General features: G+C 43.1%; 1 pseudogene; it reads right to left on the reverse strand.

Moving 5' to 3' along the window:
* Positions 1-20,231: 20,231 nt before the first annotated feature.
* Positions 20,232-20,348, reverse strand: LOC124555539 (annotated as a pseudogene).
* Between the last annotated feature and the right edge of the window lie 1,901 nt (positions 20,349-22,249).

The following is a 22,249-nucleotide window of genomic DNA, read 5'->3' on the forward strand; positions in this document are numbered from 1 at the left end:
AAGTTTTAGAGGTACATTTGGTTTCTTGATTCTAGTTTATCGTTCAGGATGCGCTTTATTTTACTTTGAATGAGGTTGTATTTTCTAATTATTTTCCGCAAAATGTAATATTTCTAAGCTTATCTCTGTGTTTCCGTGTTGGACCAAATGAGCAGCGAAAGTTCATTTATTTAGGTTGTTGAGCCTGAGAGTAACCATGTGTTCTCGTTACGTACATTCAATCTTCTAGCAGTCTGGCCAATGCAAAGTTTGGAGCACACAGAACAATTTAGTTTACAGATGACAGACTTGTGATGTGCTTAATTCTTTAAATTTAAGTTATGAACAATTTTGTGTTCCACTTTATTGTCTATTGATAAACTAATTTCGATATTTTTAGCTCGGAATAAGTCTGCAATCTAATGTAACACTTTTCCAATGAATGGTATGCAGCCGTATTTCACAGAGTATTGGGAAGTTACCTTTGCTAAAGTGCTGTTTGATGTGGACATGGAGCCGAATTTGTTTTCAATTCTATTGTGAAATTTATTCATGGTGTCAGAGCTGTAACCATTATTGTAGGCGATTAATTTCATTGTTTTTAGCACTTGCAATTAGTTAACCATCAGTGTCCGATGGGGTTTAGAGCATTCTCCCATAATATGCCACTTTGTGCCGCGCAGGGTCACATGATAAGCTGTTGGTTGTGACATCAGTATTAGTGGATTTTCTGTGTATTTTTGTTCACCACTGTATTTTCTGATTTTTAAATCGTTGCTCACTTGGCCGAGCATGGAAACACGGAGATAATCATCGAAGAAAACCTATAAATATTACATTTTGCAGAAAAAGGAGTACAAATGAATTTGTTAGACGAAACAGACACAAACAACCGCATTCACGGTAAACTGACTGCATCCTGAATGATCAATTAGAATTAAGAATCCGAACGTACCTCCAAAATTTCACACAACTCTTAGAGATTGGAGTGATGGAAATAATAATTCATTGACAAAGAGAAAATTATTCATTGGCCTTTATCAGCGTCTTTCAAACCTAAGAAATTAAATCTGTAACTCTAAAATGATCTGTAGTATGTAAAAGGACCTTTGCACTAGCTCCAGAAGTACACCATATGTGTATACTATCACATTATTTGGCACATCAAACCAGCAAATAAATTAAGGGGGGTAGGACGTCAAACGGGCCGACTTGAAGCAGGAGAGGCACCACAGGAGGACATTTTAATTTCCACAGTCTATACTTTTACAAGTAAATTCATTAAACTTTGTCAGCATGACCTGGAAGGATTCAGAATTCACACACATAGCAGTGGAAGTTCTAAAACATAACGAAGTAATTTTTTTACGTGTGAAATTTCATCATTTTTTTCACTTACTACTTTGTTGCTATAGGGACACATTTCTTCATAAGTTAGAGAGATTCTTCGATGAATTTTGCACAGCATACAAACCATAGTTAAAGGTGTACGAAAGTCTAGAATTTTCCAAATCTGTTAAAAACTGTGGTAATTAACTATAAAATTTGTGTTTTTTCGAAACATGAAGTTTAAAATATAACAGTACATTCGATTTTTCATAAATTAAATTAATTCTAGAGTTTCACACACCTGTGAGTATGGTATGTATGCTGTGCAAAATTCATCGAAGCATCTCTCTAACTTATGAAGAAAAGTGTACCTATAGCAACAAATGCAGCCATTAGTAAGTGAAAAATCGATGAAATTTCGCACGTAAAAAAAAATTTATTATGTTATATTTTCGAACTTCCACTGCAATGAGTGTGAATCCTGAATTCTTCCTGGTGATGATGACAAAGTTTTATGAATTTGTTTGTAAAAGTATAGGCACTGGAAATTAAAATGTCCTGAGATGCCTCTCCTGCTCCAAGTCGGCCCGTTTGACGTCCTACCCCCCTTAATAAAATATATCCGCCATCTTGTACTCAGTTTAGCTCATGGATCAGCATGGATCTAAATACAGAATCAAATTCCTCTCTTACAATATATAAAGGAGAGCTTTTCACGAAGTAAGTACACTGGAAAGAAATTTTTGTTTTTTTCTTTATAAAAATCATGTTTTTGTGCTTGCTGTGAAGTGTGGCCACGCAAACAAACATTGTATACAGGGTGTTACAAGAAGGTACGGCCAAACTTTCAGGAAACATTCCTCACACACAAAGAAAGAAAATATGTTATGTGGACATGTGTCCGTAAACGCTTACTTTCCATGTTAGAGCTCATTTTATTACTTCTCTTCAAATCACATTAATCATGGAATGGAAACACACAGCAACAGAACGTACCAGCGTGACTTCAAACACTTTGTTACAGGAAATGTTCAAAATGTCCTCCGTTAGCGAGGATACATGCATCCACCCTCCGTCGCATGGAATCCCTGATGCGCTGATGCAGCCCTGGAGAATGGCGTATTGTATCACAGCCGTCCACAATACGAGCACGAAGAGTCTCTACATTTGGTACCTGGGTTGCGTAGACAAGAGCTTTTAAATGCCCCATAAATGAAAGTCAAGAGGGTTGAGGTCAGGAGAGCGTGGAGGCCACGGAATTGGTCCGCCTCTACCAATCAATCGGTCACCGAATCTGTTGTTGAGAAGCGTACGAACACTTCGACTGAAATGTGCAGGAGCTCCATCGTGCATGAACCACATGTTGTGTCGTACTTGTAAAGACACATGTTCTAGCAGCACAGGTAGAGTATCCCGTATGAAATCATGATAACGTGCTCCATTGAGCGTAGGTGGAAGAACATGGGGCCCAATCAAGACATCACCAACAATGCCTGCCCAAACGTTCAGAGAAAATCTGTGTTGATGACGTGATTGCACAATTGTGTGCGGATTCTCGTCAGCCCACACATGTTGATTCTGAAAATTTACAATTTGATCACGTTGGAATGAAGCCTCATCCGTGAAGAGAACATTTGCACTGAAATGAGGATTGACACATTGTTGGACGAACCATTCGCAGAAGTGTATCCGTGGAGGCCAATCAACTGCTGATAGTGCCTGCACACGCTGTACATGGTACGGAAACAACTGGTTCTCCCGTAGCACTCTCCATACAGTGACGTGGTCAACGTTACCTTGTACAGCAGCAACTTCTCTGACGCTGACATTAAGGTTATCGTCAACTGCACGAAGAATTGCCTCATCCATTACAGGTGTCCTTGTCGTTGTAGGTCTTCCCCAGTCGCGAGTCATAGGCTGGAATGTTCCGTGCTCCCTAAGACGCCGATCAATTGCTTCGAACGTCTTCCTGTCGGGACACCTTCGTTCTGGAAATCTGTCTCGATGTAAGCGTACCGCGCCACGGCTATTGCCCCGTGCTAATCCATACATCAAATGGGCATCTGCCAACTCCGCGTTTGTAATCATTGCACTGACTGCAAAACCACGTTCGTGATGAACACTAACCTGTTGATGCTACGTACTGATGTGGTTGATGCTAGTAGTGTAGAGCAATGAGCCGCATGTCAACACAAGCACCGAAGTCACCATTACCTTCCTTCAATTGGGCCAACTGGCGGTGAATCGAGGAAGTACAGTACATACTGACGAAACTAAAATGAGCTCTAACATGGAAATTAAGCGTTTCCGGACACATGTCCACATAACATCTTTTCTGTATTTGTGTGTGACGAATGTTTCCTGAAAGTTTGGCCGTACCTGTTTGTAACACCCAGTATATCTTACATACAATATAAAAGTGTTTTAAACTATGTAACCACAAAAAATTGTTATATTTTGGTACACAAGTGTAAAACTTGCCAATAAATCCACGCTGACGATGGGCTCAGGCTTCGTAACCTTCAGTACTTCCCGTACTGATACTCTGTCATTTCTTATGATACTATCAATCGAATAGTTTCTATCCATGCAGGTATGTGTATCGTGGTTATCGAAAAAGAAATATCGACGCTTAATCATCTCGATAATATCGGAACGCTGCTGGGCGCGCTCGCAGCTGGTGCACCTGCGGCCAGCCGGTGCCTGCTCTTCCCAGCTGCCTGCTGCCAGCTCAACTGCTCGTTACGCGCGCGGTTACCGCCGCCAGCAAAAGGACCATCACGTCGCCGGGCTCGCCATATTTGTTCCGTTAATTATCGTCGGACGCGGCCGCTGCTGCCGCCTTGCGGGACGTAAAGCGCAATTACCAACATTTCATATTTCATTAGCGCCGGCCGCGTGCGCGTGACCCCGCGCCGTGGCGCGGCGTGGCCGAGCGTGCACGCACGTGCGTTTTGTTTATCGTGCTGGGTCACGTCTCGCGAAGACGCGCGAACTGACGCGCCTATTAGCATGGCCCGCCCCGGCGTTCCCACGCGCCGGAGGGAGGCGCCGTGTGATCTCGCCAGCGCGCCGCCGGGCCACACGCCTTATCTGCGACGCTTCATTTGCTGCTCGTTTGGGCTGCGTGGAAAAGGAGGCGCCACGGCGCGTGTCGTGACGGCTGCTTCGTGCCGCGGCGCGCTGCTCCCCTTTCCAGCCTAACCCACACGATCGTGCGGTTTCGGATTTTACTTCTTTCCTCCTGATGAGCCTCTTGCCTCGCTTGCAACCGAGCTGCTGCGATTGTGCACGTTCTGCGCCTCATCTTCCTCTTGTTCATAATGTCGCTCGGCACTAGCCGAGCGCGACACATGCAACTGATGCAATTTTGTCAAATAAAGACCATGTTGGAGGCCTTGTCTGTTATATGACATAAATATCTGACAGTGTATAGCAATAATCCACAAACTGGTTTTAAGTTAGGTAAGTCTCATGACCAGCCCGCCCGGTTGGCCGAGCGGTCTAACGCACGGCTTTCCGGGCGGAAAGGAGCGCCTGGTCTCCGACACGAATCCGCCCGGCGGATCTGTGTCGAAGTTTTTCAGCGGTTTTCCACCTGCTTCGGCGAATGCGTGCTGGTTCCCCTTATTCCACCTCAGTTACACTATGTCGGCGATTGCAGTGCAAACAAGTTCTCCACGTACGCGTACACCACGGGACAGAGCCTCTCCGTCGTTTCTAGGTCCCCGGTTAACATACAATACATACAACATACATACAAATCTCATGACCGGCTTCAAATTCTAAAAAAATAGTCATCAGCTGGCTATCATGGTTTTGTCAGAATACTAAAACTAAAAAAAAAACTCCTCCAGAACAGGCCATGAAGGCACAATGGTACCGACCTGCCGCCGTGTCATCCTCAGACCACAGGCGTCACTAGATGCGGATATGGAGTGGCATGTGGTCAGCACACCGCTCTCACGGCCGTATCTCAGTTTCCGAGACCGGAGCCGCTACTTCTCAGTCAAGCAGCTCCTCAGTTTGCCTCACAAGGGCTGAGTGCACCCCGCTTGCCAACAGACCGGATGGTCACCCATCCAAGTGCTAGCCCCGCCCGACAGCGCTTAACTTCCGTGATATGACGAGAACCGGTGTTATGTCCATTATAATTATCCGGGCTGTTATGCCGTGGGCGGTTGATGAATTCTGTGTCAATTCCCAACGTTTCGTCTCCGACTGCGGAGGACCCCTTGAAGATGTCTCCCGCAGTCGGAGACGAAACGTTGGGAATTAACACAGAATTCATCAACCAACCACGGCATAACAGCCCGGATAATTATAATGGACATGATATTTCCGGTCGTGAGAGTCTACATTTTAGTATGAGAACCGGTGTTACCACTGCGGCAAGGCCATTGTCAGAATACACTCTAAGGAAAAGAAAAGACACATCTACATCTACATCTACATCTACATGGATACTCTGCAAATCACATTCAAGTGCCTGGCAGAGGGTTCATCGAATCACCTTCACAATTCTCTGTATACACCATGACGAAATTATAAGAATGAGACTGAAATAGGTAGATTTTATGTACATATACAAACAAATGACTACAATTTCAGAAAAATTGGATGGTAAATCAAGAGATAAAACTTCACAAATAGAGTAAGTCAGCCGGCTGGAGTGACCGAGCGGTTCTAGGCGCTACAGCCTGGAACCGCGTGACCGCTACGGTCGCAGGTTCGAATCCTGCCTCGGGCATGGATGTCTGTGAGTCCTTAGGTTAGTTAGGTTTAAGTAGTTCTAAGTTGTAGAGGACTGATGACCTGAGAAGTTAAGTCCCATAGTGCTCAGAGCCATTTTTATTAAAAAAAAAAGAGCAAGTCACTAACGTTTTGATCCATCTCTTGCCGTCATGATAGCCGTTATCCAGCTTTGAATTGATTGACAGAGCTGTTGAATGTCCTTGGGACTTTGTGCCAAATTCTGTGCAACTGCCACGTTAGGTCGTCAAAATCTCGTGCTGGTTGGAGGCCGTGCCCATAATGTGCTAAACGTTCTCAGCTGGGGAGATCCGGCTGGTCTGGCAAGAACGAAGACAAGCAGTAGAGACACTCACGGTGTGCGGTCGGCCATTCTCTTGCTGAAATGTAAGTCCAGGATGGCTTTCCAAGAAGGACAACAAAACGGGAACGGGGCGTAGAGTATCGTCGACGCTGTGCTGTGCAGGTGTCGCGGATGGCAACCAAAGGAGTCCTGCTATGAAATGAAATAACACCCCAGACCCGGCCCTCACTCCTGGTTGTCGGGCAGTATGGCGGGCCACAGTCAGGTTGGTACCCATTGCCGTCCGCGGCGTCTCCAGACACGTCCTCGCTGGTCATTGGGGCTCATTTCAAGCCAGGACTCATCACTGAAGATAATTTACGCCAGTCAATGAGATTACAGGCCGAAGACGTGTCTGCAGACGCTCCGGACAGCGGCGAGTTACCAAAGACGCCCTGGACAGTAACGGGATAGCGACCAGACCCCCGCCCGCTGTATGGCCTGACAACCAGGAGCGATGGTCTTTGGGGGCCATTTTATTTTATCGGACGACCCCTTTCGTTGTTATTCGTGGAACCCTTACAGCACAGCGATACAATGACGACATTCTACGCCCAGTTCACGTTTTGTTGCCCCTCATGGAAAGCCATCCTGAGTTTATATTTCAGCCAGATAATGCCAGCCTGCACACGGCCAGAGTTTCTGCTGCTTCTCTTCGTGCTTGCCATACCTTACCTTGGCCAGCAAGTTCGCCGGATCTCTTCTCAATTGAGAATGGAATATTATGAGCAGGGCCCTCCAACCAGCTCAAGATTTTGCTGATCTATTGCGCCAATTAGACAGAATTTGGCACGACATCCCTCAGGAGGACATCCAACAATTCTTATCAATCAGTGACAAGCAGAATAACTGCTTGCATAGGGGCAAGAGGTGGCCCAACGTTACTGACCTGCTCAAGTTCTGAAACTCATTCTCTTGAATAAATCAACCAATTTTTCTGAAATTGTAATCTTTTTTTGTGCATGTACATCATTTCTACTGATTTCCGTTCCATTCAGGTAATTCATCCGTTGTGTGTCGCCTTTCTTTCTTTTTTTCTGTCTTAGAGTGTTTACCTGCATCGCGTCGGACTACGATGCATCTGTGTTACAGCAACGTTCTCAAACGGAAACTCATTGCTCCTTGCATACACGAACGTCACCCATATCCGGTACAAGCGATACAATGGTTATGATTACTGGCCTACAGTCCATGGCATTTTGTCACCTCTAACATGTCAGTATGAGCACTGCAGCAGCAGAATTACAACATAGTCTTGCAACGGGAATGGTTGGAATGGCTCTAAGCACCATGAGACTTAACTTCTGAGGTCATCATTCCCCTAGACGTAGAACTACCTAAACCTGACCAAAAAACGATAGTGCATTGGGTATGCCTAGTTGCCAGATGAAATCTAGATCTGCCTATAAAAATTCCAAAGGACGACTGATAGCTGAAATCTATTATTTACTAAACCTAAATAGCCTAAGGACATCACACACATCCATGCCCGAGGCAGCATTCGAACCTGCGACCGTAGCAGCAGCGCTATTCCGGACTGAAGCGCCTAGAACCGCTCGGCCACAGCGGCCGTCTGCAACGGGAATGGATTGTTACAAGCAATCTGGACTAAGTCGTTGTATGACAAAGAGTTATAAATTTCTGAGATTTATCGTCATAATCATCATCATCATCTAAAACAGTTTCAAGTCCCAAGCTGCGCCTTTTTTAAACGTAGACCTCACCATCTAATCCTGTTTTCCAACCATCTTTATCTGTTCGGTCAAGTTCTCCCATCTCTTTTCAACACTTCTCCGCATCTTTCAGCCATGTAGCGCTTGCTCTTCCTTTTGCTCGTTTCCCTCGAGTCTCCATTTGATCTATCTTCTTGGGACTTCTCTTGTTTCCTATTCTCTTTCAGTGGCCATACCATCTTAGCCTTGATGTTTCCAACCTACACTGCAAGAGTTCCTCTTTCAGTATTTCCATTATCCTTTCATTCCTCAACGTATATCTCCTTGCTACTTCTGTCTGAATTCTGAGGAACTTCATTTCACACTCCGATAATCTGTGTAAATCTCTTTTCTTCATTACCTATGTTTTAGATGCATAGATCAGTACTGGGATGTAGTATTTTCTATATATTACTACTTTGCTTCTTTATGGGACGTCTTTATTCCAAAACAGACTCTAACACTTCAAAGAATGCTTCCGCCTGTCTCCCATATTCAATAATCTCGTTCACATTTCTTCCATTTCCTTCTGTCACACTTCCCAAATATTTGACGCTTTCCACCATCTTCAGTTGTTCACCTCTACTCCTTATTCCGCTAGCTGACTTGACTTTTCTTTATAGCTATAATCGGGAGCTCACATTTGTTTACATTAAATTTTGTTCCACAATGTCTCACAGTTTCTTTCCAAGCGTCCATCTACTGCTGAATATCCTCTTCCCCAGTTTTATCCGCGAAAACCGATGCTTTCATCACGTCTTCTCCAGCTTTTCTGCCACCTCTTTCAGGACCACAGTGGAGAGGAGAGGTGACATTGTGCTGCCCCGTTGCACATCACTTGCTTGGGGGAACCGGTATGTCCTTTCATTTCGCACATAACTCAGACTTCTGAAGTACATCTCCTTCACTCTCCTTGTTGTCTTTTTTTCCACTCCCTTCTTTTCTAGTGTTTCCCGGACCTGTCTTTTGTAGATGCTATGAAATGCCTTTTCTGTATCGAGAAAGGCCATCACAAGGTCTTACCCACATTCATAGTGGTGCGCCTGGAGCTGCCTCACTTCAAATACGAGGTAAATAGTTGTCCTCCCAGGTCTGAAGCCACATTGTTCCCCTCTCAGTTTGTTCTTGATCTTTGTTCAGATTCTGTTCTCCAGGATCTTTTCATATTCCTTGGCACAAAGTGTTAGCAGAGTGACTTCCCTGTATTTTCTAGAATCCTCTGTACTTCAGTTCTTGATTACATGGACAATTAGTGCCCTCTTCCAATCTACTGCAGTCTTCCTCTGAGATTATCAGGTGTCTACGCCATAAATATGTTGTACACTGTGTAACACTTTGCTATCATTTCTAGCAAACAAAAGAAAATTAAGAACCAAGATTTTATTCGTTTCTCTTAATATCAAACAGCATGTTGCAGTAAGTCAGAGAACAATTAAGTTGGAATAAGTCGATCGTGCAAGTGATTTTCCCATTAATTTTTTAATCAAAGAATTTTTACTATTTTTTCATGCTCTTCCATGCCTACTTAAAGAATTCGACTTGATCGAGCATTGTTCACCGTAGCAAGGTCGATTAGTTGGATAGTTCTCCACGTGTGTAAAAAAACAATTGGCGTCTGTGTATCTAATAAGAAAAGTACCCTAGCTTGAACGGCCAAAACCGAATAAAAATAAATTTAAGATACGGATGTGTGTCTATTCTACCACCCATGAAGGTAATTTGTCTGTACAACTCCGCATTTGTATACAACCCCCGTCAGTCTCTGAAGACTGCGGAATACAAGTTACAAACAGTCATGACCAGCAGATTCACAAGAACATAGGGTGATAAAGAAAAGTGTAAAACAGCAACCAGCCACTGTTAGTAATGCTGGTTAAGACCAACAAGTGCCATTACTGGCTTTGAGCAGACAGATTCATTGTCAGAAAACTATTCACGGTCAAAATTACTTTTAGTTTAAGCTGTGTATGAAATCTTGTCCAATTTTTGTTGTGGCGAAATTTTCTTGACGAAGTGATGCCCTACAGCAAAACGCTCTGTATGAGAAGGGACTACCATACCGTAAATGGGTCTAATTAGGAATTAAAACAACAGAAATATTACATGAGCTGAATTAGTTTTGGGTGACTTACAGCGAAAATTTTGCCTCTCCAGTTGTGGAACAGACGTGTTTCTGGGACAAATAGTTTATTCAAAATGGCAGCTGGGTTTTCCACACCCCATGTCCCAACCTCCTCCACACTCTGGAAATGGCGGAAAATGTTGGTGGAAAATAGGTAATTGCGTTACCCTCCCTCATTTCTGTGTTGTCACCCACTCCACCCCTCCTATGACATCCCCCTCAGAAATGGCAGAAAACGGCCAGTCTCTGGCCAGCTGCTAGAGAGGGTTAGACTAGTGTACTTTACTTATTATTGGTGGGATATGGCAATTCTGGTCTGGAGAGGAAGGCATGGCATTTAATTAGTTTATTTACTTAATGCTCAATTGGGCTACCTTCTGTAACGTAACTCGGAGAGCTGTGTGTTTGTCTCGACGTGCTGTGGCCGAATCAGGTAGTTCACTCTACATCCACCAGACAGCGCTGTTGGTCACCCCCCCCCCCCTCCCCCACTACTCGTCCCTCCACTCCTACGGCATCAGCCACCCTCCATCCCCACTCCTCCCCTGGAAATGATGAGAAAAGGTCAATCTGTGCTGAGCGGCAGGAGAGGGAGGTTAGTTTAGTGTACTTCTTTATTTTTGTTGGGAAGCTGAAGTAGAGATACCTCCTAATTACGCATCTATATGCATAATGTACACAATTAGTGCCTAAAATCGCAATACGGCTCAAAATTGACGGTGTCTTACAACTGGTGTCATTCTGCTTGTAACAAATTCACGATACCACCCAAAACTAGAAGCAGGAGGACTCAAAATAAAAAGTAACTTTACATAGGACGCTCCCTTCACCTACGTGTCGAAAAAAAATGTCTCTGCTTGATTTGGGAATTGGTGGGAAAAACATTCACAAGGGGAGGCCGCCAATTGTGAAATTCAGATTCGATTCATACTGCGCATAATAAAAGCTCATGGCCAGAGGTGTAATGTGGCAAAGCACCAAGATGCACTTCTCAGCCGTTGTCGAGAAAATCGACAGTTAAAAAAAAAGCCATTGCGATGAAATACTGCCTACGATTAACAATTTTCTACAGCGTTGTGGTGCAGCGGTAAGTGCTCGGGTTCGTAATCCGAAGGTCGCCGGTTCGAATCTCGCGCCATGCAAACTTTTTTTTTTTTTAGTATTTGCTTTTTGTAATTCATATATATAATTCCCGGCAATCAGTTGCAACAATTATGCATATAATAAGTTATTGAAAGTCCTTTGTCGTGGAAAAACTGGCGACTTCGAACATCATTATGTTTTCCGCAAACAAAGTTGTATTTCACAAATGTTATTAATTGTCTACATAATGTTAACCACGTATAGTTAACGGAAGACGTAGAAACGATATTCCGAAATGAATACGTATAGCGTAAGTCAAACGTTCAAATTAGAATAGAAACCCCACGAACACAAATTTGCTGTGGCAGGTATGAAATATAAACTCCGTTACTCGCTCGTTACACTTGAAGGACAGATGTTGAATGGGCCGAAACGAGCCGCCGCATAACAGCGTAGTTGCCTGCTAACTTCGAAAGAAGGTAGATGCGGTCCCTAGCGCAACTTATAACATCGTCGAAAATCAGTGCGGACGGGAGAGCTTTGGTACACCCTGTTAAACAAACGGAAAAATGGAGGCGGTACAATTGGAGAGCGATCCGCCTTCACCAACATGCATAAGCAATATATATATATATATATATATATATATATATATATATATATATATATATATTTGAATTACAAAAAACTAATAATAAAAAAGAAGTTGCATGGCGCGGGATTCGTTCCGGCGACCTTCAGATTACGAACCCGAGCGCTTACCGCTGCGCCAGGACGCTCTCGAAAATTATTAATCGTAGAGAGTATTTCACCGCAACGGTTTCTTTTAACTGTCGATTTTCTCGACAACGGCTGAGAAGTGCATCTTGGTGCTTTGCCACATTACTCCTCTGGCCATGAGCTTTTATTATGCGCAGTATGAATCGAATCTGAATTTCACAATTGGCGGCCTCCCCTTGTCAGTCTAAAACAATAACTGAAACAACCATCTAAACTGATATATGCATATAAATTACGAAGTGTTAAGTAACGAGACCTACGGTGTTGTTAAAAAGAATATCGGACTACACACACATACCTACTGCTGTCGTGCTCATCACTTTTCTGCAACACTGAGTGGGTTTAGTTTATATTTACTGCTGCAGTCAGGGATGATACAGTACTTATTTGTTATTTTCCTCACTTTTTCGAAACACAGGTCTACAATGGCAAACCCACAATAGTGTATATGCACCGCTGGGAAAATCAGAACAATTACATATCTAAAAGTTCATGACATATTTCGAAACCCATAACAGACCACGAAAGAAAAAAAAAGACATACAGCAGATCGGATGTCTAAGAGTTCGAAAAACTTTATTCTAAATAACAGATTGCCGGATAACTGAGTAACCATCTTCAGATCTATATTTACATTACAAGAAGGGCTACAAATTATTATACAAACAATGCAGCATTAACCCATACAAGAGCTAAATGATCTCAAACCTTCATAAAGATTATTACGAACATCTCGTGCCAGCTACACACAAAATCTTTCCATTGAATTTCCGGATACATAAAACATGAAATGAGCGATGTGTTGTCACGTCGAAACTAAAATTACTGTTTACATCACAGTTCGCCAAAACATCGTTCCTATAACATAACACGTCATGCCTACCAGGGCGCCATAAGAGTAATCGCCAGCAGCGAACGCATGAGACGAACTGACCACAAACACAACAGGTGTTGCTGCTGTACACAGATTCTGCCAGTAAAAGTCAAATACCTAATTTGAAAACAACCATGATTCTAAATGTATACATGTTAGAGATTCTGAAATGTTTATAAAATATTTTTGATGCTTTCTTCATGATGGAATACTGCTAAGAAACCCTATACACCATATTTACGATATTTGCGTTATACCATTACAAAACTGCAAGTACGATACGGACTGTAACTATTTTAGATGGTTTTCCATTGGTATCTTACTTAATATTCATGGCCCTGATGTGAGCTATCACATCGCCTAATTTTTTTGGTGTATTAAATATGATGCATTGCACCATAAGTGTATAATTTTCGTATTAGTTGCGCTAGCTTCAGATGTTGGGTTGAACATTGCTGTATTTTGGTTTCAATAATTTACTAAAATATTCCTAGCGTACAGTTTAATCTCCGTTTTCTTATAAAATTTTTTATGAAATTGCATTTTTATTTTGTACCTATGTTTGTCGCTCACGTAGCGATGTTGTCAAAAAAGGTTCCTACAGTTTTGTGATGATATAAGGCAAGTATCGTAAATATGGTGTAAAGAGTTTCTTAGCAGTATTGTCATGAAGAAATCATCAAGATATTTTATAAGCATTTCAGAATTTATTATATATGTACATCTGGAATCATGGCTGTATTGAAACTACGTGTTCCACTTTTACTGATGGGATCTACGTACAGCAACAACACCTGTTGTGCTTGCGGTCAGTTCGGTTCAAGCGTTGGCTGCTGAGTCTTGTGGCGCCCTGGTAAGCATGACGTTTTATGTTATGGAAACGACGTTTTGGCGAATTGTGTTGTACATAGTAATTTTAATGTTGACGTGCCAACTCACCGTTTATTTCCTGTTTTATATACCTGGAAATCAATGCAAAGACTTCGTGTGTAGCTGTCACAAGATGTTTGTAATAAGCTTTATGAAGGTATGTTGTCATTTGCTTCTTCTATGTGTCTATAAAACAGTTTGTAGCACTTCCTGTAATATTGTTACAGATCTGGAGATGGTAACTTAGTTTTACAGAAACCAGTTATCTACAGTTAAGTTTTTTTATAGCGATCTTCTTCTCCTAAGTAATCACTATAGACCGCCTCTTCGAGCTCAACTTGAGTAAACCAACTTTCATTATTGTTGTTCTTGTCATTATTATTTTCATTATTATTATCGCTGTTAGTGGCGATAGCAGCACTAATACAAGTACTGCCACTATTAATTTTATTTGTTCATGGTATTACTTACTCCCATTGTCACTATAGACACTCAAATAATTTTGATACTTTTTGTCATATTGAAATTATTATTTTTTAGGTAATTATGGCGTACAAAAGTGCAGTATGTGTGAAACCTTGGCCCAATGTAATAGGGGGCCTGATAGCCGTAATAAAATCAGGTTAAATAAATAAAAAGTAAATAAATGAATAAATTCTCTGGTGTTCAAGCTCGTGAGCACTCGATTCATAATTGGCCTTATAAAGAGCTGAAACGCACAATTTCTTCCAGTTGTCGCCACCACAATAACGGAATGTTTGGTCTTCTGCGTGACAGTCATACATTGGGCGAAGTTATATATTTACTGGAACGTGTTTGCCTGTGCTATGATATACTTTCAGTCGTGTCAGTTTTCCCATTTAATTACTATGTACTCCGTATGAAGGTTTCTCCGTATTTTTCTATGTCCATCAGACAATAGGTAGTTTCATGTTCAATCAAAAAGACAAACAACCAGCTGTCTCAAAAAGTGGGGTTTATACAATCACATGCCGTGAGTGTCAGTCTTGCTACATTTGACAGTCGGGGAGGTCAATCTGTACCATGTTTAAAGAACAGCCGCGCGGGATTAGCCGAGAGGTATCAGGCACTGCAGTAATGAACTGTGCGGCTACTCCCGGCGGAGGTTCGAGTCCTCCCTCGGCCATGGGTGTGTGTGTTCGTCCTTAGGATAATTTAGGTTAAGTAGTGTGTAAGCTTAGGGACTGATGACCTTAGCAGTTAAGTCCCATAAGATTTCACACACATTTGACCTTTTTTTTTATTCAGCCTTTACAGAACATTGCCTGAACAATAACCACAAATACACAACAGATATACAAGTCCTACACACAGTGGAAAAGGTTGCTAGACCTAAGCAATTAGAAATTTTAGAAATTAAAAAAAACGGATGGGTATAGCCCCACACTTATTATTAAACGAGCAAACCCAATTCAGTTTTTCACCTCTTTTAGATGAGATCACATCCCCAGGATAGAATAAAAACTTTGGGCCTCGGTCCATCGTAGTTAAAAATATCTTGGTAGATGCATAACTTTAGTCTGGTCATTGTAATGTAATTGGCGAATGTGTGATAATGTATGTAAGTTGTTAAAAAAGTAGTCACTGACGTAATTGTACGTTAAGCCGTGTATCGATATCTTAAGAAGTTGAGAAGATTATCTTTGCCTTGTCATCATGTTTATCTGTGCATTATCATCTCTGGGAATCAGTAATATACTTGAAAATGGGTATATAGCCCGAAACGTAGGATGCACAATAACGTTAATAATAAATTGTGAAAGAAGGCTAAAAATAGCGTTTGTTTAGTTAAAGGACTTGCAGTAGAAGAGACCAGCTGTCAGAGGTATCAGACCGAATGCCGCCTGTAACTTTCTGCTCTGGCGTTTCGGATCAGGGTCCCTTACCTCAGATTCATACCTTCACCCTTCTCCATCATTTCTGAAAGTTGTAACATCAACGCAGAATCATCCAATACATATACCTGTATACTTAGGTTTGTGCATTCGAGGCATCTTGCATAGTAACTAAATGCAACAGTCTGCTATGATGCAACCGTGGAACAGAGAGCACTGGAGCCAGCAACAGTATTTTGGCTACTATTAGGTGAAATTAATTTTTTGTGCCATAGTTTTTAAGTGTTTTTACCACGGTTGTGATTTCGTGTTGTCCTTTTCACATATGTGGCGTAATGCGACTGCCTCTCGATGTTCCATAAAGCCCAAGGTGTCCCCTCTGAAGTAACAATAAAACACAAGTCCCAGGAGTTGTGAGATACTCACAGCAAAATCCATAGTGATGCAAGAAAGTATTCATGTCTTTATTCCATTTTCGGACCACAATCTCATATAGCATGTAATTCAAATGTTCAAATGGATGTGAAATCCTGCTAAGGTCATCAGTCCCTAAGCTTACACACTACTTAACCTAAATTATTAAGGACAAACACACACACACCCATGCCCGAGGGAGGACTCGAACCTCCGCCGGGACCAGCCACACAGTCCATGACTGCAGCGCCTGAGACCGCTCGGCTAATCCAGCGGGGCAGCATGTAATTAATTCTGGTCTTTAATGGACATCTGCAAGAGCTCAGTACAAACACTTTTCTACCACATGAAACGACAAAGCTTTCCTGGCTTAATATTTTCTGTCTATACCATACTATGTTGGATGCATGTGGTTGAAAAGCGTTTGTATCATGCCGTGGAGATGGTCGTCATAGACCGAAGTTAATTACCTGTTTTATCATCTGTAAATGGAAGTAAGAGATAAAACACAGATCACTACAAACACAGTACACACACACATACACACACACACACACACAGAGAGAGAGAGAGAGAGAGAGAGAGAGAGAGAGAGAGAGAGAGAGAGAGAGAGAAAGCGAGAAAGAGAAAGAGAAAGAAAGAAAGAAAACTGCCTTTAGCGACTACTACAAAACGTGTACCGAGTATTAAGTAAATTGAAGGTGGAGGAAAGGAAGGAAAGGGAAGGGAAGGGAAGGGAAGAGAAGAGAAGAGAAGAGAAGAGAAGAGAATAAATTGAAGGTGGAGGAAAGGAAGGAAAGGGAAGGGAAGAGAAGAGAAGAGAAGAGAAGAGAAGAGAAGAGAAGGGAAGGGAAGGGAAGGGAAGGGAAAGGAAAGGAAAGGGAAGGAACTGTTGATATCAGCTGCGTCCGAACTTCATGCCGTATCATTGGCGACGGGTAAAAATGTGTACCAGACCATGAGCCGAACTCAGGATCTCTTGTTCACTAGGCAGTTGCGTTCCCCACAGCACCAACTTTTTTTGTTGTTAATATCATTTTGTTAATTTTTGTTCGCTGCATTTGTTCGGGGCGGACGTCCCATGACACCTATTCACGTTCGCCGTGGATCCGCTCACGTAGTTTTTTATTACATAGGGCAGCTAACCCTCTGACCGAACACTCTGAGCTAACGCGGCGGCGCCACCCCGGACGCAGTGTTAATCGCAGATGCGCAGACTGTCTCGGCACGCTACTCGATCGGCCTGCAAACCCACCTAGCGCCATCTGTTTTCCGCAGTCCTCCACCATGTCGTCTGTGCTCACTAATTTTAGATTCTCACTGGAAGCTGAACGTAAATGTATGTGCATTGAAGGTTACGGATTCACAGCCCGTCGAAGCGTTATCAGTTATATGAATGCGTGGTGTCGGTCCTTTTGCACATGCCCGAATGAACAGACACCCTGCATTCATACAACAAGTAGATATTTCGAGCCTACGTGAAAGCGGTTAAATAATTGATAGGCCTTTGGAACCTATCACCTGGGATATCGTAACCTGTTGCTCGTACTTAACAGGTTAGGCAATCTCTACTGTGTTGTTTTTTTTGGGTGGGTGGGGGGGTGGGGGTGGGGGGTGGAGAGGAGAGAAGCGTGGCTGGGACAGTTGTTGGAGGAGGTTGTGTTACTATTTCAGTGTGTTCCTGTTTTGATGTCGCCTGTTTTTTCCACCACAGAGACGGCAAGATGTATTTGGAGTGGGACAGGAAACAGGTTGCTTGTTAAGCGAAAGGTCAACCGTTATCTGTCGCGGGAGTCAGTTAACGCTGCCGCGAGCTGAAACACGACCTACGGCGGTCGGGCAGCCTCTCCACGTGCCTTCGAGTGCTGGTCCTGCCATCCCATAGCGTCGCCGGTTCGTTATCTGCGCTTTGTGGCTCTGCGCCTTCAGTAGACACCTCCGGTTCCGCGAATAGGCCGAAATGACTGACACGCTATTACAGGCCGCTGCCGTCCATCAGCGGGGACACTCCACGAGTTTAATGGCGGAAGCCCCGTCCAGTATCTGCGTCGTTATTATGTGTGACAGACCACCGGTGGACACCGTGCCTCTGTGCATGCGATTCAGATAGCGGCGTTTCGCAGGCGGGCAATATTCCATCACCTCAGTGTTTTTTAGTATTGATCATGACCAGTGCAACGAACTCCGAAAATGTTTGCTGGTTGTATCAGGCCACCTCGTGAAGATTAATTTTCAGTCCTACTCTTTTTATCTCAGCCGTTGTAGCCACGTTACGAGAAGCTAAAATATCTGCCTTCGGGGTCACAGCTTTTACATCACATCTGTACTGTAGAAACTGCTGTCAAATGCAAGGCAGGAGGTACTTCCATTGAACCATACAACATGGTCTGAAACAGTCTGAAAAGCTTGTAAGCGTGTTGCGAGGTAGATTGTGCTGAGAAATAACTGTTAAGAAAAAAGTTTGCTACGTTTGCGCCGTTTCCGAGATTTTAGCATTGAATTTAACCGGTCAGGTCGTTGCGCGCGCAATTCAAACGGCCCCCAGAGACGATTTCGCAAACATGTCCTTCGTTTGGTTCCCTAAAACCGAACAAGAAAGCTATACAATAATTGGATTTGGGCGGTAGTAAGAACCGATCCCAACCAATGGCTGAGCATCTCGAACGCTACAATGTATGTTATGAGAACAACTGACAGTAAATGTACATGGAGGGTCGCTCGAATTCGCGCATGCAATGGCCTGATAGGTTAACGTTCGTGGTAATTAATGCGGAAACGGCGCAATGTATTAAAATTATGTCTTAACGGGACTGGTTCGTGAACAAAAGTGGAAAACTTGAGAAATTCCTCAATGATGAGATTTGTAAGCATATGTAATGCTTACTATCTTGTAACAGATCTTTTGGGAATAAATAATGAATTGAATGCAATTGAATTAAAGCACGTCAATAATTTATGAACAGCATGGCTACACATATCTCGAAATAAAAACAAAATATAAGACTGATTTTTTCAAGAAGTTTTTTACATTACTATGTTTAATGCAACGCCCTTGCCGCAGTGGTAACACCAGTTCCCGTCAGACTACCGCCGCTGTCAGGCTGGGCTAGCACTTGGATGGGTGACCGTCCGGTCTGCGGAGCGCTGTTGGCAAGCGGGGTGCACTCAGTCCTTACGAATCAAACTGAGGACTTACTTGATTTAGAAGTAGCGGCTCCGGTCTCGGAAACTGACATACGGCCGGGAGAGCGGTATGCTGACCACATGCCCCTCCATATCCGCATTCAGTGACGCCTATGGGCTGAGGATGACACGGCGAATGGTCGGTATCGTTGGGCCCTCATGGCCTGTTCGAGAGGAGAGGATATATTTAATGCAGACTAATGTTTTAAGACACTATACAAAATTTCAACTCCCTGTCTATAATAGTTTTTATCCAGTGTGCACCAGAATATAAAAAAACTGACCTTCCGGGAAATTCATGTTAACACTTGTTTTTCTACCTACCCTGCGTAACATTAATGCATCCCAGGTCCGTATTCATCTTGTTTCTGGTGTTGTTGTGCCTCCCTTTTCCTTTTCAGACTTCCTCTTCGTATTCTTACTACTTTGGTGGCTCCGAACACTGATTTCTCTGCTTCGAAGTCTCCTCCAGTCAATGACCATTAAAGTTCTTTGCATATTTGGTCCACCAGACAGTCCTTCAATACTATAACCTTAAACCTTGACACAGCACCATGATTGAAACGTAGCAGAGCATCCAGCACACCTATTTTCAAAGCATTTAGTCCTACCAGAACAGTTTTTGGTATTAGTTCCCATATACAGTTGTTGAAACAATCATTTGGGTTTTGAGTCCTATCATGCAATTACTTCTCCAATAATCTTGGGTCACTATCACGATAGAGACAAAAAGCACTCCGTCTTCAGGCCACAAGTGGCCCATCGGTACCATCCGACCGCCGTGTCATCCTCAGTTGAGGATGCGGATAGGAGGGGCGAGGGGTCAGCACGCCACTTTCCCGGTCGTTATGATGGTTTTCTTTGACCGGAGCCGCTACTATTCGGTCGAGTAGCTCCTCAATTGGCATCACGAGGCTGAGTGCACCCCGAAAAACGGCAACAGCGCATGTCGGCTGGGTGGTCACCCATCCAAGTTCCAGCCACGCCCAACAGTGCTTAACTTCGGTGATCTAACGGGAACCGGTGTATCTACTGCGGCACGGCCGTTGCCATAGAGACAAAAAAGTGATAACAAAATGGGGGTGTCGTAATTTGTGCAGTCACCTTTAAATTCCTCTAATCTGGGACTCTCTTCGGTACTATTTCCTCGAATGAAACTTTTTCTTGTTCAGAAAACAAGAGAACTTTTCAAGTCAAACATTTAAAAATCGGTATTTGACATTTTCCACGTGCTAGTCCCCTTAAAAATTGTTTCTCAACACAAACTATCCTGCAACACCCTCACAAGCTTTTCAGACTGTTTCTGACCACCCTGTATATTGAGTTTTTTTGTGGTCTATTCACGTACGGTGTGTGGAAAGAATGACTGCTCAGACTCCTCTTTGTGGCGCAGTGGTTAGACACTGGACTCGCATTCGGGAGGACGACGGTTCAATCCCGCGTCCGGCCATCCTGATTTAGGTTTTCCGTGATTTCCCTAAATCACTCCAGGCAAATGCCGGGATGGTTCCTCTGAAAGGGCACTGCTGACTTCCTTCCCCATCCTTCCCTAATCCGATGAGACTGATGACCACGCTGTCCGGTCTCCTTCCCCAAATCAACCAACCAACCAGACTCCTCTTTGCGCACTGTAACCACTCTACCCTTATCCCTGTGCCTCCTACGGAAACGATAGGTAGGCAGTTGTAGAATATTCGTACATTCAACATTTAATACTATTTCTTCAAACTTGAAAAAACACGAACCTAGAAAATTTGGCTTCTTTCTTCAGGCGTCTGTCTATTCACGTGGCGCTCTCTCGTCGGTCAAACAATCCGATGCTGCTCTTCTTAATATTCGTTCAACATACCGTGTTATTGTAATCTGGTATGAGTCCCACACGATTGATATGTAAGCAATTTCCTTTGTAGCCTCATTCCATTTTCCCAGAATCCTACCACTGTATCTAATTCTCCCCCTTTACCTGCGTACTCCTGACCCTAAGTGATCATGGCCGTAGATTGTTCAAATGGCTCTGAGCACTATGGGACTTAACAGCTGAGGTCATCAGTCCCCTAGAACTTAGAACTACTTAAACCTAACTAACCCAGGGACATCACATACATCCATGCCCGAGGCAGGATTCGAACCTGCGACCGTAGCTGTCGCGCGGTTCCGGACTGAAGCGCCTAGAACCGCTCGGCCACACCGGCCGGCCGTAGATTGTTACATCCAGGTATTGATGTAAGCTGACACTCCAGCTGTGACTCATTGATATTCAAGTCAAAGAGTGTTACAGTTCTGCATTTTGTGAAGAGCAAAATTTTACACTTCTGAACATTGAAAGCAAATTGACTTCTTTAAATCTTTTCCAAACGTGATTCGATATTTGTGGAGCTATTTTCAGACAGTACTTCGTTAAAGATAACAGTATAATCTGCGAAAATTCTGATTCTAGTATTAATACTGTCGGTCACTTCATTAATATGCAACATGAATAGCAAAGGGCCCCAACACACACTGTGAGGCACACCAGAACTTCCACCTCTGTCGTTGACTCTCCACTTTCGGTAACATTCTAATTTCTCTCTGACAAGAAATACTCAATCCAGTAGGATTGAGCTTTCCGTACGTTCATTGACAGCCGTTGGTGCGGTACTAAGACAAATACATTTCGGTAGTCAGAAATACTGCATCTACGCGACTGCCTTGACTCATGGTAACTGTCACTGCGTAAAGGAATGAACAGACTGACTTAAGTTACTCTAGTTATTCTCCACTTCATGACACTTCCAAACGTTAACTGCCTAACGCAGTTTTGTTAAACTGTGCCCTCTATAAATTGATTTGCCAGGTATTTATTTTAGTGTCGTAAGATTGTGAATGTATTGTTTTTTATATCTAGATTAGTAGTTAATTTCTATAATGATTACAAATTCATTGCTCGTTAAGTTTGTACCATTATTCAAAACA

This window comes from Schistocerca americana, chromosome 1, assembly GCF_021461395.2.
Source record: "Schistocerca americana isolate TAMUIC-IGC-003095 chromosome 1, iqSchAmer2.1, whole genome shotgun sequence".
Lineage (NCBI taxonomy): Eukaryota > Metazoa > Arthropoda > Insecta > Orthoptera > Acrididae > Schistocerca > Schistocerca americana.